General features: G+C 43.0%; 1 protein-coding gene and 1 pseudogene across 15 annotated transcripts in view; one reads left to right on the top strand and one right to left on the bottom strand.

The window, feature by feature from the left end:
- CADPS2 (calcium dependent secretion activator 2) overlaps positions 1-17002 on the top strand; it is a 520508-nt gene that overhangs the window by 83781 nt on the left and 419725 nt on the right. The window lies entirely within an intron of this gene.
- Positions 10162-10343, bottom strand: LOC142457025 (thymosin beta-15A pseudogene; annotated as a pseudogene).

The raw sequence follows: 17002 nt of genomic DNA, 5'->3' as shown, positions 1-17002 counted from the left end.
CCTGCTAGTCCAAGGTCCAAAGGTTAAGTGATAGAAAGAATGAAGAAGAGTTAAAATGAGATTTCCAGCAAAATATCTACTTACATTCTAGAAGTAGAACCCATCCTAGAGAAACCCTCTTTCAACATATTGATCATATTATCATATCGCATTAGATTGTTCCTGAAAGGTGATTACATTAAACGATATTAGGTTTAAGATCATTACAGATAGCTCCCAACTTAAAAAGTGGTCAAGTTATGATAACTTGTACATACAACTGCCTGACATTTTTTACACCTTAGTAGTATGTTTTGCATAAAAGATTAAAATATCTATTTTTATATGTATACAGTGGTGCTTCAAAGAATTTGTGGAAAAATCCCATTAACTTTTCATTCTAATTGTCCATGAATTTATTTTGAAGCGTCCTCATATGTAATGTTTCTAACCTCTAAAAATATATTAATATCATGTTTATAAAAATAGAAAGAAGAAAGCAAGACTAATGAAAACCCAAAAAGTGAGGTGTTCACCATATCACAACTGACGTATGGTGGAGTGTTCCGAATGGAGCACCATCATAAATCAGGGACTACCTGTGTGTTCTGTTAGATTAAATTTAGAAAGTAATCCGTTCCATTCCCGGCCAATAGATTTAATCACATTTAATTATTTCAGGACAGCAACTAGATTAATGTATGGGCAGACAGCTGACAACTGTAATGAGCCCAAGTTGACCCTTAAAAGTAACCATTTTAGGGCTATCCACACACTCCTGAGAGAAATGGACTACAATCTAAGAATCCTTCCTCTGACTTATATCATTTGCCTGCCCAAGTGAAAGTGATTTGAGGATATGCAAGAATCCAGATGCTGCCCGCACAGTAAGTAGGCCAGGAAAAAGACTTGCGATGGGCAAAGATGAACTATCAGCAATGAATCTTACCAAATAGAATAGTAAAATAGCCGAGTCATTGCAAGAGGATATTAAACAAAACATTTTATTGATGATCTCATTTCTCCCCAAGTAATTATGGAAAAAGCCCTCTACATATGTGTGAGAAAAGGCCATCAAGGAGATGGACTGACGCAGGGACCACAATAGTGGGCTCAAACATAGCAATGGTGAGAATGATGTGGGACCAGGCAACGTTTTGTTCATGGTGCATAAGACCATTATGAGTTAGAACTAATTGGATAGCACCTACAGCGTGAGTGTGTGTGTGAGTGTGTGTGTGAGTGTGTGAGTGTGTGTGTGAGTGTGTGTGTGAGTGTGTGTGTGAGTGTGTGTGTGTGAGTGTGTGTGTGAGTGTGTGTGTGTGTGAGTGTGTGTGTGAGTGTGTGTGTGAGTGTGTGTGTGTCTTGGTGTTGCAACATTTAAGCACTTAGCTGCTAACTGAACCCACCCAGCAATTCCCAAGGAGAATGACCATAAATGCATTGTCCTCAAATGATCCCTCAATTCCCCTCCCAGCACACATACCACACACACACACACACACACACACACACACACACACGCACGCAAATGAAGCAAGTCAAGCATTGGACTGCTATCCACGTGGTCAACAGCTTGAAACCATTAGCAACTCAGTAGAGGCTTTCTATTCTTATAAAGAGTTTCAGCCTCAGAAACCCACAGGGCCCATTCTACTCTGTCCTGTGACTCAGAATCCAGTCGCTGGCCGTGAGTTTGAGATTTGGGGGATGTGACACAAAAGGGAGCCTAGTGGGGAGAGGGAGTCACTCATTGGTCTGCTAAATGCAAAGTCAGTAATTCATACCTTTCAGCATTTCTGTCTGTGAAAGTTGAGGTTTTCTGCTCCTGTAAAGATTTACAGCCTCAGAAGCCCAAAGGAGCCAATTCTGTACTGTCCTGTAAGGTCACTATAAGTTGGATTTGACTCAGTGGTAGTGACTTTGGGTTTTGTTGTCTTGCTTTTATTCGTTTTTAAGCTTAGTTCGTGCTATCTACTACCCCAAAGATTGGCCTTTGAACACACCCAGTGGTACTGTAAAATAAAGACATGGGAATATACTTCCCTTGAGATTATAGCCCCCCCCCAACAAGAACCCTTTGTAGCAGTTCTGCATAACATAAGGCATCTGCATGAGTATGAGTATGCATGCTACTGTATGAATTACTATGAGAACTGAAGGCATCTCTGTGGTTAATTGCTCAGCTGCTAACCCAAAATGTGTTTCTGTAAAGATGACAGCCTTCAAAACCATTTGGGAGCTATCCTGCCCTGTCCTATAGAGTTGCTAAGAGTCAGAATCAACTACAGCAATTCCACAATGAACCCCCAACACACACATACACAAACACACACACACACACACACACACACACACAAGAAGAATATAATGGCATTGGTAGATAGATAGTAAATATACCAAAGTTAGTAGTTCCTTATTGTGACATATTCTATAAATTAAATGCAAATAATTATTAAAAATTTACTTTATGAAGGGCTCATACAACTCTTACCACAATCCATACATACATTAATTGTGTAAAGCACATTTGTACATTCATTGCCCTCATCGTTCTCAAAACATTTGCTCTTCACTTAAGCCCCTGGCATTAGCTCCTCATTTTCCCCCTCCTTCCCCGCTTCCCCCTCCCTCATGAGCCCTTGATAATGTATAAATTATTATTTTGTCCTATCTTACACTGTCCGATGTCTCCCTTCACCCACTTTTCTGTTGTCCGTCCCCAGGGAGGAGGTCATATGTAAATGCTTGTAGTCCATTCCCCCTCTCTACCCCACCCTCCCTCCACCCTCCTGGTATCCCCACTCTCACCACTGGTCCTGAAGGGATCATCCGTCCTGGATCCCCTGTGTTTCCAGTTCCTCTCTGTACCAGTGTACATCCTCTGGTCTAGCCAGATTTGTAAGGTAGATTTGAGATCATGTTAGTGGGGGAGGGGGGAGGAAGCATTTAGGAACTAGAGGAAAGTTGTGTGTTTCATCATTGCTACACTGCACCCTGACCACCCCCCCTCCCCCACTGTGAACCTCCCGTAAGGGGATGTCCAGTTGCCTACAGATGGGCTTTGGGTCTCCACTCTGCACTCTCCCTTATTCACAATGATAGGATATTTTATTCTGATTATGCCTGATACCTGATCCCTGATCCCTTTGATACCTTGTGATCGCATAAGCTGGTGTGCTTCTTCCAGGTGGGCTTTGTTGCTTCTGAGCTACACGGTTGGTTGCTTATCGTCAAGCTTTTAAGACCCCAGATGCTATATCTTTTGATAGCAGGGCACCTCAGTTTTATTCACCATGCAAATAACTATTTTTTGATTAGTGACAAAACTATATAATATTTAGTGATAACAGTAAAGGTATATGATTGCATTTTTAAAAAATGAAAATTTCATGATATAAAATCACATTTGAAGAAATGGATTGACATTTCTTGTCCTTAGATAAAAGATTCAGTATTGTGCAAATATCAAGTTTCTCAAAATAAATATACAGACTTTAAGCCTTTTCATTTCCTTTCTCGACAGGGTTATTTTCGAAATTGGATGAAATAACTGTAAAGTTTATGTGAGAGAATATGTACCCAAGAATAACAAAGTTTACAGAGAGGGAGGTTGGCTTACCCAATCAGAATATTCTCTAAATACACTATTATAAGTTCATTGCAATCCAAGTATATTGTATTAAGAATATCCAAATAAATTCAGGGGACAGGAGTGACTATCTAGCAATATATTTTGTGTTGAACAGAATTTAAAATATGATGTGGCAATTCATAAGTAAAATGATTATTATTAAATGGCATTCACACAGCAGAAGGAAATGAATAGGAGTTCTCTCCTTCTGTAATACTACAAAATCATGGACAAAAGAGACAAAACCCTAAGTGTGCAAAAGTAAAAGTCTGAATGCCAGAGAGACCATAAAACTCCAAACACAAACAGTAATTAAAAAAATAAAAATGTTTGACTTTGTGACGTTTTTGTATATGACAAGAGAGATAATAAATCGAGCCACTAGATCAAAATGATGGGCGCTTACAAATTTACTACAGATGACAGTTCACAGTAATATGGAAAATCTTCTTAGCAATAAGTGGCAGCTGAATAGAATAACGAGTAAATACGTGCTTAGGCAGCTCACTTAAGAGCAAAATAAAGAACAATTGCAATTTTAAAATGGCTGTAATACTTTGCCATGAATCTGAGGGGTAAAGGTTTTCTTATCCATCACTTCTACCAACCCGATGTGCCCAAAGCTGTTCAAATGAAATGCAGTTTGCCTTTGGTTCAGATTTCTCATGCCTGGACTCCACCCTGAGACTAAAAGCACCACTAAATGAGCACATTTTAAAGAATGATGTGGGGTGCATCATTTGCAATAGTGGAAAATGGTGTGCTCTCAGGATGGGCTGCAGTGAAGCCACAGCAAGGCGTATTTGTAACCCCTAAAAGAATGACTAGAGCTTGTGTTTCTCAAAGCGGGCAATACCACAACCTGGCCTGATCCAGCGGGGTTGTAAAATAGATACCTACACACGATGCTGGGTTGCTGGAGGGACACAGTAATTTTTTTTTTCTGGTAAAGGGTATCAAGTAAACTGAAATTGGAAACTATAATCAAGCAACTTTAGCGTTATACCAGATTAACAATGACCAATCCCCCATCCCCCTCCCCCCCCCCAAAAAAAAGCTATTGCAGTTGAGTCAATTCCAATTCATATTGTTACCCTATAGGACGGAGTATGACTGTCCCACAGGGGATTCCAAAGTTATCTTTACAGAAACAGACCTCTCTCTCCCATCACTTGCCTAGTGTGTTTCTCTTGTACCCCGGTGCTTAACCACTGCGCAATGAGAGCTTCTCTACCAGATCTTCCCCATCACCCCCCCCCCGCCCCTCCAAATCACTGGCATCAAATCCACGATGACTCACAGAGACCCTGTAGGAAATGCTGAACTTCCCATAAGGGTTCTAAGACCATGAATCTTCACAGAGACAGTTTGCCATTAAGGAAGAACATGGAGTCGCTGGGAGGTTTGAATTTCAACCTTACTGTTAGCAGCTGTTGGCTTAACCACTGTGCCACCAGCAGATTTGGGGGCGAGTTTCATAGATGTACAGCTGAATGAGATATGCAGGCTACCAAAAACTGTAATCTTCTACTTTTGAACAGCAAACCAACCAAAAACAAAACTACAGCGATTGAAGACTCCCTGTGTACTGCTTGTATGGATCTAGGTAGTTGTATTTAAGTATTTGCATCTATAGAATTGTAAGTGCGAAGAAAAATAATCAAAATATTCTCAATTGTAGGACTGGTTTTTAACATTTTGTGGGAGCTAAGTAGGGAAGGGGTGTGGGTATGAGACCCAGTATCAAGGGAAAAAGTGAGAAATTAGGTAGTGGAATCTTATAGGATAAACAAACAAAATCATTAATTTAAAAAGGGGTACTTTAAAAATTATGATTGCATTCATGAAGTATAAAATTAAGCAAAAACATTTAGATAGTCTTAATCATCACCCTCTCTCTTTTTAACTTCTAATTTCAAGATAAGTTGAGGTTAAATAGCTCTTTATTCTTAAAATGATTGAAATAGCTAAGAAATACATAAAAATGAAGAATACTTGGCAATACTGCTAGAAAACATGGAAGGCTGCCATCAAGTGGCCCGAGCCTTTGAGGAATGTCTAGAAGTTCTGGAGCAGATGGGATCCGATAGAAAAAAGATCCCCTCAGTACTGAGTGGCTCTTGATGTAACACAGATAATAGAGGGATCTACATTAGAAATAACCTGTTAAATCAGGTGTTTCCTCCAAAAGACTTTCATGTATCTTTGGAGTTGAGTTCACAGGGAGGAGAGTACAGTAGGGAGGGTCTTGAAATAGTACGTTTGATAGTAACATAATCTGTTGTCGATTTGAGACTTAAGAGTGAAGGGGAAAGTTGTATGTTTCATCGTTGCTACCGTGCACCCTGACTGGCTCATCTCCTCCCCACAACCCTTCAGTAAGGGGGTGTCCGGTTACCTGTCAATGGGCTTTGAGTCTCCACTCTGCACTAACCCACATTTACAATGATATGATATTTTGTTTCTTGATGTTTGATACCTGATCCCTTCAACAACTTATGGTCACACAGGCTGGTGTGTTTCTTCCAGGTGGGCTTTGTTGCTTCTGAACTAGATGGCCACTTGCTTATCTTCTAGCTTTTAAGACCCCCGACGTATAGCCTCCTCCCTGGAGGATGGGCATCAGAGAAGCAGGCAGGGAGAGACGTTGGACAGTGTAACATATGACAAAATAATAATAATCTATGAATGATGAAGAGTTCATGAGGTGGGGGGGAAGGGGAGGGATGGGGAAAATGAGCAGCAGATATTAAGGGCTCAAGTAGGAGGCAAATGTTTTGAGAATGATGATGGCAGCAAATGTACATATTTTCTTCATACAATGGATGGATGTATGGATTGTGATAAGAATTGCATATGAGCCCCCAATAAAATGATTAAAATTCCAAAAAAGAGGGAAGAGGTAGAGGTTAGCTTGTCAACCCAGTTGTAGCTTGACCTTATTTGGAGGCACTAGGAAATAAATAGCTTGCTCAAGGCGGGACACACACTCACTCCCTATGAGACATTTCTGGTGAGCGGACACATGTAGCTACTCCAGAGCTCTGGAGCTTGAAGAAGCCACGTGGAGACCCCTGCCAGAGCTTAAATGCTTCCACTGCCACTGGATCCACAAGATTTTCCACCCACTGGCCAGTGATCTTCCTGCATTAGGCATCATTGCATGTGTTGCGTGAGTCTGAAGAGGAATTTATAAATTGGTATTGGACATATGGGCTAACATCAGACTTACGGATTTGATCTGGACTAGGCTCGGATGTTTTTTACAATATTCAATTGCTCTTGTGTACAAAGGTCTTTCTTATGCACAGATGAGTGTTTCTGAAGTTATTTCTCTAGTCTACCTGGACTAACAATACGTAAGGGTGAGAAAAAAAAAGAGTCGTGTAACAAGACATCCCAGGATTCTGCATTCTACATGTACCCTCTTGGCTTTCCTCCCCGAAGACTGCTTGTAAAATAACTGGGAGGTACGCTACAGTGGCCTTGAAGTTGTTTAATGTTCCTTGGATGAATATTCAGAATGGGATAAACCATTGCAAACCATGAATTCTCTGCTCAGTTGAATATTATAAAGCACATGAGCCATGAGACATTTAGACCTTGAAGCAGTTAAAAACATGTGTAAACATTAGCCATGTATATTTGTGTGTATACATATATGTACACGTATACCCACATATACATATACTTATTAGTATTACATATATATATATATAATAGGTTGTATCAGTTTCTTAGAACTTCCATGACAGCACAGTACACACTGGTGGCTTTACACAGCAGATATTTAATTCCTCATAGTTTTGGAAGGCTAGGAGTCTGATTCTGGCTTCTGGTAGCTCGGGTATTCTTTAGCTTTGAAGTGCAACTCTGCATTGCTATCTTCTGTCAGCCTCTAGTCTACTTCTCATCTTCATCAGGACAGTTAATTAGCATCCACCATACTGGAGTATGACCTCAGTTTAGCTTACCTGTTAACACCTGCACTCACTACTGTGGAGTACATTCTGAGTTGCAGAGACCAGAGAGATCAGGTAAGAACCCTTGCCCTTGTCCAGGGTTCTGTAGCCAATGTGCAGTCCCCATGATGTAGTGAGCTGCAGGTTGGGCTGCAAACAACAAGGTTGGTAGTTTGAAACCACCAGCAGTTTTCGTCAAGAGGAAGATGAGGCTTTCCACTCCAGCAAATAGCTACAGTCTCGGAAAACCAAAAGAGCAGTTCTATTCTGTCCTATCGAGTCGCTGTGAGTCAGAATGGACACATGGCAGTGAGGTTTAGTTGGCCATCTTCAAAGGCCTTGTTTCCAAAGAGGGTCACCTTCACCCAGGTTAGGCCTTCGTTATGTCCTTCTGGGAGTCATAATCCAACCTGTAATAGCCACAAAGGAAAAACAACCATGAATCCTGAATAGTAAAATCCATTTAAGCTAGAAATTAATGGAACAACCCAAACTTCTGATCTAACAGACACTGCATAGTCTTCTAAATGATCTGATATAAAATAGGATAAAAAATGTGAAAGCAGACTGACAGATTGATAAACAGTATACTCTATTGCAAAGTTTATGGCAAGTGGATGAAACCATGCTTGGTAGAAAATATATAACTAGGCTTTTCTTAAACCAAAAGGGCTGAATTTATATTCAACAAAGAGGAATTTCAGGTCTAGAAGCCAAAGAGTCTTAAACAGCTAACTTTTCCTTAGAAACAGTTCTGGTTCTTACAGCTAAATATAAGCCAGTGTTAACATATTGTTCCATTTATAAAAAAGCAAAATATATTTATATACCTCTTTACACTTTAAGGAAATTGGCTTGGGGTATTTTTTTCTAGTTAGTACATATTTCCAGAGTCTACATATCCATTTGCTATTTTAGAAAAAAACTTGAATAAGTTTCAGCAAACTAATTTTTTAACTTTAAAAGAAATTTTCAATTATGTCGACCTGCTTTTAGAGATTAGTACACATGGTGGTATGCAGTGGTTGAAGTGGAAAAGGTATATTTTTTCTCCTCTCTTTATTCTACAGTCCGGAATTCTTGCAATTCTTTGATTTAGCATTTGTGAAGTACATTGATTTTTCTGGCTCTCCCTCTCCTTCCTCGCTCTCTCTCCCCCTCTCTCTCGTGCTCTTCTTGTGTAGCCTGTAATTACCAAACAGATTTGACCTGTACTATACAAGGTTTGCACAAGTAGAAAACCAAGCAGCCATAAATTTGTCATCTAAAAAGCATGCAGAACAAGCAGAGTACAGGAATATGTGAATGCCCAACAGCAGCGAGCGAAACCAGGGAGCGCAAGCTTGTCTTCAGTCTTTTAAAATGGGAAAGGTGATTTAAAGAAAGCCTCACCAGGAAAGTGGGATGAGAATTTGAAGTCCAATCTTGGAAAAGTAGTTTGCTGCAAATAGAAAAGAAGGCTCCATGAAAGTATTTGACAGGCCAGCCTTGCCGCTGAAACTGCAGTGATACCTGCAAGTCTCCTCATTATACCCTATGTGGGATGTGTGTGAATGGATGGAATGTTTGATGCCTAGCTTACATTTCTCTCAGGAAGCCCTTTTTGGATCCTTATTCCAGAATGTGTTTGCTCATTTTGTGTCCAGGTGCAGGACATTGAATTATATAATATGACTCTTCTAGTCACTGTTTCTCACTAAACCACCTTTTTTCGATGGGTCTGTGTAAGAAAAGGTGGGGGGGGATACTGATAGGATTTGCTTGTGAGTGCTTTTTAGCAGGATTCATTGTAATTGCCATCCTGTTGAATATAGAATGAGCCCTCTGAGAAGCTGGACAGGGGATCTCATTACTTCTTTGATCCAGGAGATAGCTGTGACATCAGAACGGTGGCAGAGAAGCAGCTGCAGGACCAGGAGCCGGAGCATGAGACAGAGTGATGAACTTCCCAGTCCACAGAGCAAGTAAAGCTGAGTGCTTTGGGGCAGGAGGCTGGTTGTAGAGTGGCGTCCCTCTGGGCACTTAATTGGGGGAGCTGGATTTGCTGACCCATGGAGTTGAGTGCCTTTGACCCGAGGCTTACAGTAGAGTGGTGTGCCCTTTGGGCATTTATTAGCATCCCTGAGAAAACTTTGTAACATATCCTGACTGCACGACTATATCCTGAACTTTTCTCACCTGCACCGTAACTAGTCAACTTCCTCAATTACCTCTTCTTTTTTAATGATTATATTGATTATTTTATGACTACATTAGCAATGAAAATTAACCATGAGAAGCAGAAAAAGCATACAATTTCATGAAGATTTTTGAGTGATGGAGATACCCATTGGAGAAGGTTCAAAGTGGCTTATCCTGGAGGGAAGGCAAGTACCACACACTCACAGTTCTTAAATGGCGGATCGTTGACAGCACCAGCCGTGTGAGATTTACACACCAATGGGAAGTTTCCAAACTAAGATTGATGGAACATTGGCCACCTCTGTCCTCTTAGCCAGAGGATGGAGAAGAAGCCCTCAGAGGTTTCCTGAAATCTCTACAAACACAGAGGTCTACAAAGTGAAGCCTATCAAACTAAGACAACACTCAAGCAATGTTGAAATTCATTTCTTGGAGGCTGTCTCCCTCTGATGATGCTTGAGCACATTCTTTCTCCTGCTGGATAGTTTCCTTTGAGGGGGAGTGTATATTTTTCCTTTAATAATCATTTTCTTCAGTTTTGATATGTCAAACTTCTCCACTTTGGACAAATCCGACCTATCACTCATCTTGCCCGAAGACTTGAAGATCTGCTAATAGACAACCCCTGGGTTGACACAGGATCTCACTTGGAGAGAGGTTCCTCTAGGGACCTTTGATGGGAATTGTTGTCTCTGAGTTCTGTGTGGCCATTGCATGAATTATGCAACTCAGTATTTGGTGTGATAAACACCAAGGCGACTCTTCTTTCTTTCCCAGACATTAACACATGCACACAGAGGGTTCCGTGAGCCCGATGGCTAGAAACACAACCCACAACTGCGTTACGATGATGTGTTTCTCGTTCTTGTTAGCCTAGATAGCCTTCGGGTCTCAGGGATGTCTTCATTGGTTTGATATCAGCAATCCCGCATTGATAATTCAGTGCTGTCACTAAGAACCTTCATTAAGTGAACGCTGACTGCTGAACTGGTTATTGTTTCAGGCTTCAGTTATTATAGAAAGAATGCACAAACATTTGTTCTGCCATTATGCTTTTCAGAAATGCCAGCCACTTTTCATGCTCCCCATTAATGCTGAACATTTCCACATCACCATGTCTTCTCCAGCATGGAGTATTTCAATTTAAAACTATCTGTTAATTTCATCAGCTGAAGGGTTTTACTTTAGGGTGCTGTCATTCCCTTCCTGGAGCTTTTAAAATTGGAAACGGTGTGTTGACTCCTATGAATTGTCCTTTGTTTTGAGCTCAGACTCTGGGAGAGTTATTAAATCTGTGCCTATTTCATCTGGTACAGTTTTCTTCCAGTTTCTCTTGTCATTTGCTTTGGGATCTGCTTTAGCCACAGAAGTTGAGTACACTCAGAATCCTTAATGTTTCTCCACATTCATCTACCCGGAAAGCCCATTCCTGACAATGGCCGATGCATTGTCTTATCGTTTCACATGTTACGGGGTCTCTGGGTAGTATACAGTGTTCAACACTGAGCTGCAAAGGTTGGTGGTTTGAACCCACCCAGAGGGACTTGGGGGAAAGCACGTGACAACCTGCTTCTAAAAGGTCTCAGTCTTGCATGCCTTCTGGAGGGCATTGGTACTCTGGAGCCCATGGGGTCACCGTGGATCAGAAGTGACACCCCAGCAACGAGTTTGAGATGGTTAGTTTATGCCAGCTGTCCTGTTCACGTGTCAAGATGCACTGTCGCCACTGCACTTGCAGTAACTATCAAATCTGCGAAGTGATGGTATCCAGCTTCCCAACCAGAAGCATGTATATTTCTCCAGTTATTTAATCCTTTGTAGAGGCTCTGAGAGCCTTATTAAGGAGTTCTGATGGTGTGGTGGGTTTCCCATTGAAACTACTAACCACAAGGGGAGCAGTTCAAATCCACCAGCCACTCCACAAGAGAAAGATAAGGCTGTCTGATACTGTACAAATTGTGAGTCTCAGGAATCCAAAGGTGGTAGTTCTCCTTTGCCCTGTTGGGTCGCTATGAGTCGAGAATCAACGCTGCGGCAGTGAGTTTGTTTTTGTTTCTGTGTTTTGGGTTTGGTGAGCCTAATTAAGGAGTCCTGTGTCACTGTCAGGGAAGCATTGGATCGCTCACGGCAAAGTCGGTGGTTCAAATCCATCAGCTGTTCCTTGGGAGAAAGTCGAGTCTATCTGCCTCAGAAACCATAGGGTCTCGAAGAGTCAGAATCAACTCTCTGGCAGTGGGCTTGGCTTTGCATTGAGTGGACCTAATTGATGTTTTTTTTTTTATTTCAGTGCATGATTGCTTTTACCCAGGAATTTTTCTATTACATTAAAACAATAATTTTACTCTACAGAAAATCTCTTGACTTTGGAAAATTTAGCTTGCTTATGTTGATTTTCTTGAACCCCTCTTACTAGCAATAGCTGCCTCAGTTTATTCCCTTGGGATTCCTTTTGTTTTTCACATTGAAAGTAGGAGCCTTGCTGGTCCAGTGGTTATTCATTTGTGGTTAGCAGTTCACAGCCACCCAGTGGCTCCATGGGAGAAAGATCTGGTGACCATGGGAAGATTAAAAATCTAAAACTAAACTCAATGCCATTGTGTCGATGCCGACTCATGGTGACCCTGTAGGACAGGGTGGAGCTGCCCCGTGAGTTTCCAAGACTCTGTTTACAGAAGTAGAAAGCCCCATCTCTTCGTGTGGATGGGTGATTGTTTCCAACTGCAGTCTTTCTGTCACCGCTGTGCTGCCGGGGCTCCTCCCGGGAAGCTTGCAGCAGACCAGCCTTAGGAGGCAGCTCTACTCTACTCTTAGGGTCTGTAGGAGTCGGCATTGGCGTTGACTTGAAAGCCCCTCATAATGACGACAAAAGGTGAAAAGTGATTCGGTGGCATTGCTGTTTTGTCCTGGCTTCTAATGGGACTGCCGTGAGTGTCCACTATTTGGAAAGCCACACCTTTCTGCTTTTGTGGTAAGCACTGTGATGCAAACGACCCTGGTTTCCAGTCCTAGGATTTATTTAATGTTGAGAATAGACCTTGAATATGGGCAAGCATCTCTTTAGCATGTACTATGAGCATGATGTGATTTCCTAGATGTTAATCCAACTAGACTAATGTATTGAAAGCATTTTGATTATTAAACCATTCTTAAAGAAACATGATACAATTTCCATGGGTAATTATACAGTTAAGATGGATTCATTTTTATTTCCCTAAATATTTAGTACAATTTTTTCCCAGTTGCTCTGTCCTCCTCACACCTGGCATTCTGTCTGTTTTCCCATTCTCCTCTTTGCTAGTGATTTCAGCTTGTCACCCTGGCTTCACTCTAAGCCCTTCTTTTTTGCACTCTCCCATGTCAGGTGAATTGGCTCAGTACCAATTCTTTGACTGAGTACCTGGGAACTCTTTCCCTATCCAGTTCCAAGAGGTGGGCTAGTGGTACAATGCATAAGCACTCAACTGCTAACTCAGAGGTTGGTGGTTCAAGTCTTCCCAGTGGCTTTGTGGGGAAAAGACCTGGTTATCTGTTCCTATAAAGACAGGCCATGGAAACCCCATGGGGCGGTTCTCTGTCATACCAATCCCTCTGTGTCAATAGCACCTAACAGTAACAGCCGCCATCCCTCAGGACCCTTCACCTCGTTCATGGCACAGTCTTCCTAAATGATCTTCCTGCCTGCCTCTCCTCCATCCTTCCTCAGCTTCAGGTCACCTTCCCTCTGAAGCTCACGTCTCTGCTTGCCAACCCCATTGTCCCAGGTACTGAGAGTGGCCCATTGCCTTTCCTAGCAAGTTGAACCTTGCTAGCTGGGTCTTTTTATAACTTTGATCACCGTCAGGCCCCACCATTGGACTCTCCCTGCCTTTTAATGGCACTTAATTTTCCAGAAGCTTAGCAAGAGGTTTGGCACCCTGTGATGATCTGCTGCCTCTTTGACCAGGTGACTCTTACCCTTCTCTCTGACTCGGATTCCTCTTCATCTCGGCCGTTCTTTTGATGAAACTCCGTTCACCCTGGTTTCAGGCGGCGTTCCTCGCCGCTTCTGTTTGATCCTGTGTGTACGCAGCACTTACTGCACAGTGTTTTATTTGTTCATGTTCTCACCTCTTTTCTCCACAGGGAGCTTCTTAAGGGCAAGAGTCTTATGCCTTACTCTTTCCCTGGGCTGCTTGCTAAATCAGATGCTCCGTAACTGTATTGAGTTAGTGAGTGGGTGGGTAAACACACCGCCCCTTGATAATGTGGTAGGAGAGCCAACATTTCCCTCCCATTCCCTCTTGCTATCAGTGTTCTTCCTAAGAGGTACAACATTTACAGCAGAGTTAACTGTCCTCTAATGACTGCTGACATGCATGTGATAAAGAACCGCAGGTGTGTTTCCCCAGACCGCAACAGCGCACGGCTGTGTTTTCCATTTGGGACTGTAGGTTCGAATTCCCTGAGGAACATCTGTAAAATGCTGGCACCTATGTCCTGCCCCCAACTCATTAAATCATTCCCTGGGATGGAGCCTCAAGCATGATCAAACTCACACTGCATGTCCTCCGAATTCCCAGCATCCTCCAGTCACTCAGTTTACCTGGAAGTGTCTGAGTAGATGCTCAGGAGAAGCGGGGAGTGTTTCTTGTACTTCTGAGACCTGCCCCACGGCTACGTGGTGGGTTTCGCAAGGCTGCTGTTTCACCTTTGGTCCCTGAAGCTGCGTGCCTGCCGCACAGAGGCTGATGCTGCTCAGCTGCTGGTTTTGGCACCTGCGTACGCTGTGGGTACTGTCCAGGACTGCCCAGGTCACCATGCCGACAGCATGCTGCAGGCAGACTGGCCACCTGGTGCTCTTCAGACCCTTCCAGGTGCTTCATCCCTGTGCGTGCTTTCCTGGGGCAGTGTCTCCTGCCTCGCTGTGGTAAACAGGCAAAACAAACTGCTGTGTGCCCAATACGGACTGTGTTTGGGACGCTGAGCCAAGGTTGCAGGAACCTCCATGGGTCGCAGGTACTGTCTTCTGTAGAATTCACCCCTCAGGAGATTAAGTCACTCCTCAAACCAAAAACCACTCAACTCGCTGCCATCGAGTCAAAGGTGACTCAGCAACTCCTCGTGAGTTTCTGAGACTGTAACTGGTTACAGGGCTAGAAAGCCCAGACTTTCCCTGGAGGAGCTGCTGGTGGTTTTGAACTGCCCACCATGCAAATAGCAGCCAAACTCATAACCACTGCACCACCAGGGATCCCTGAAGGTGTTCCTAGGCTAAGGTAGCTACCTGATTCTTTTCCCTTAGAATGAGCTTTTCTCCTTCCCTCCCTCCTCCGTCCCTCTTTCCTATCCTTCCTTCTAGATCTAGGGGAACGCATTACTAGTGGCCGTTGAGTTGAGCTACTGAGTACAGAGTGGGAATGCCCTTCTCTAGATGTTCTCAAAGCAGTGACCTTATAAGTCACCAGACCTGCCTTCCAGAGTGTCTTTGCACCGACAACCTGGTGGCTCAAGGACCCTTGTAGGACTTCATATTAAAAGGAAGACAACAAACAAACAGATTTTCTTTCTGACAATATGATATTGTCTTACAGCTTATTTATTTTTAAGGGATTTCACAACCTGCACACCTGTGAAGTAAGGTGGAGATGGGGTTGGAAAGATGAAAAGCAATTCGCATCACTCAGCATGCCTGCAGGCCTTCACAGACAGGAGTCCTCCAGGTGGGCAGTGCGGCAGCAGGACTTGGATTCCAATTCGGTTGCCATCAATTATAGCTGATATTCCTGGGCCATGTGGTGGTTACACATTGGTCTGTGACCCACGTGTTCAGCAGTTCAAAACCACCAGTAGCTGCTGTGGAGAAAGATTGGGCTTTTTACTCCCATAAACAGCTACCGTCTCAGAAACCCACAAGGGGCCGATATGAGTCCGCACTGACTCAATGCCAGTGAGTGATTGCGAGGCCTGGGCAGTTAACCTCATCTCTCCTGTCGTAGTCTCCTTGTTGGCAAAATGCAGAGAAGAAAAGCCCAACAAATGAAACAAATCCATTGTTGTGAAGTCAATCACAAGTGATAGCAATCCTGTAGAGCAGGTAGGAAACTGTCCGTGGTCCCCAAGGCTCTGAATCTTTCCTGGAGTACACCATCACATCTTTCTCACCTGGATGGACTTTTTGGTTAACAGCCTAGCACTCTACCCCTTTACCAATGCCGTGGATTGGTTGTATGAGTTAAAAAGTGAGGTAAAATGTGCCACGTGCTAGGACTAGTACCTCATCCCAGAGAGTGCTGTCATGAATATGGCCATTGGCCATTTAAGCCACACAGCAGTTGTTCACAGCTTATCTTAGGGTTCTGTTTCTTGTGGTTAGAAAAATTGAGTCTCAAAGAAGTTCAGTTACTTTTCCAAGTGGCAGGTAACAGATTCCAATGCACACCTGTCCTGCCATGAAGCCAACATGATCCCATCTTGACCTTGCCTAACAAAGAGAGGGAGACACGAAGGTGTTTAAGTCATCAATAATTATTTGTAACCTATCATTTGGAAGATTCAGTAGGGTTTTTGTTATGGGTGAGCTGGGAATATTGATTTTTAGCAAATGGGTTGACTAGGGCATTTCCAGAACCGTTGTGTCGTGGATGATTGAGAAGGAGGATGAGGGCATTCTGTGACGAAGGGTTGGGGATCTGAGATGATGGAGGGAGAGTGGGGGGAAAGGTGGGCTCAGGAAATAGTCCCAAGACTGCAGTACAGATGTCTCCTTGAGGCTGCAGAACAATGCCAGAGAGAGGGACGAGACACAGTGCTGCGTTCCCAGGGGACAGCTCACTCTGCCATGCTTTGGATTTAGAGTGTGCAGAAAGGCTGCCAAGTCCCCATCCAGCGGGGAAAAAGTGAGATTTAGACTCTTAATTTTTAACGACAAATTTTGAAACCATGGACTTGCAGGGGAATTAGAGCTAAGTGTGTCTTCTTATCTGCTAATCACAGCACTAAGCAGAATGGTCTGGAGGGTGGTACTAATACAAACCCAGAGTGTCGCATTCCTTAGACTAGTCTTTCTCCGTGACTCCTGGAGTCTCAAAGCGGCTGCAGTCTGTATCTCACTCGAAGCACGGGCCCAGTGCAACAGCATGGTTTGAATAGAAGCCTTACCACAATCTAGAGATTACACTGAGGGAAGCTGTGACTTTTTCTTCTTCTGTGTGTGTGTTTTTTACAGCAGCACTTAGCATCTGCTAGATTTTAGGTTATCTACATGTTC

Source organism: Tenrec ecaudatus, chromosome 9 (assembly GCF_050624435.1).
Source record: "Tenrec ecaudatus isolate mTenEca1 chromosome 9, mTenEca1.hap1, whole genome shotgun sequence".
Lineage (NCBI taxonomy): Eukaryota > Metazoa > Chordata > Mammalia > Afrosoricida > Tenrecidae > Tenrec > Tenrec ecaudatus.
The sequence above is the reverse complement of the archived record's forward strand: the minus strand, read 5'-3'. Positions and strand labels throughout refer to the sequence as shown.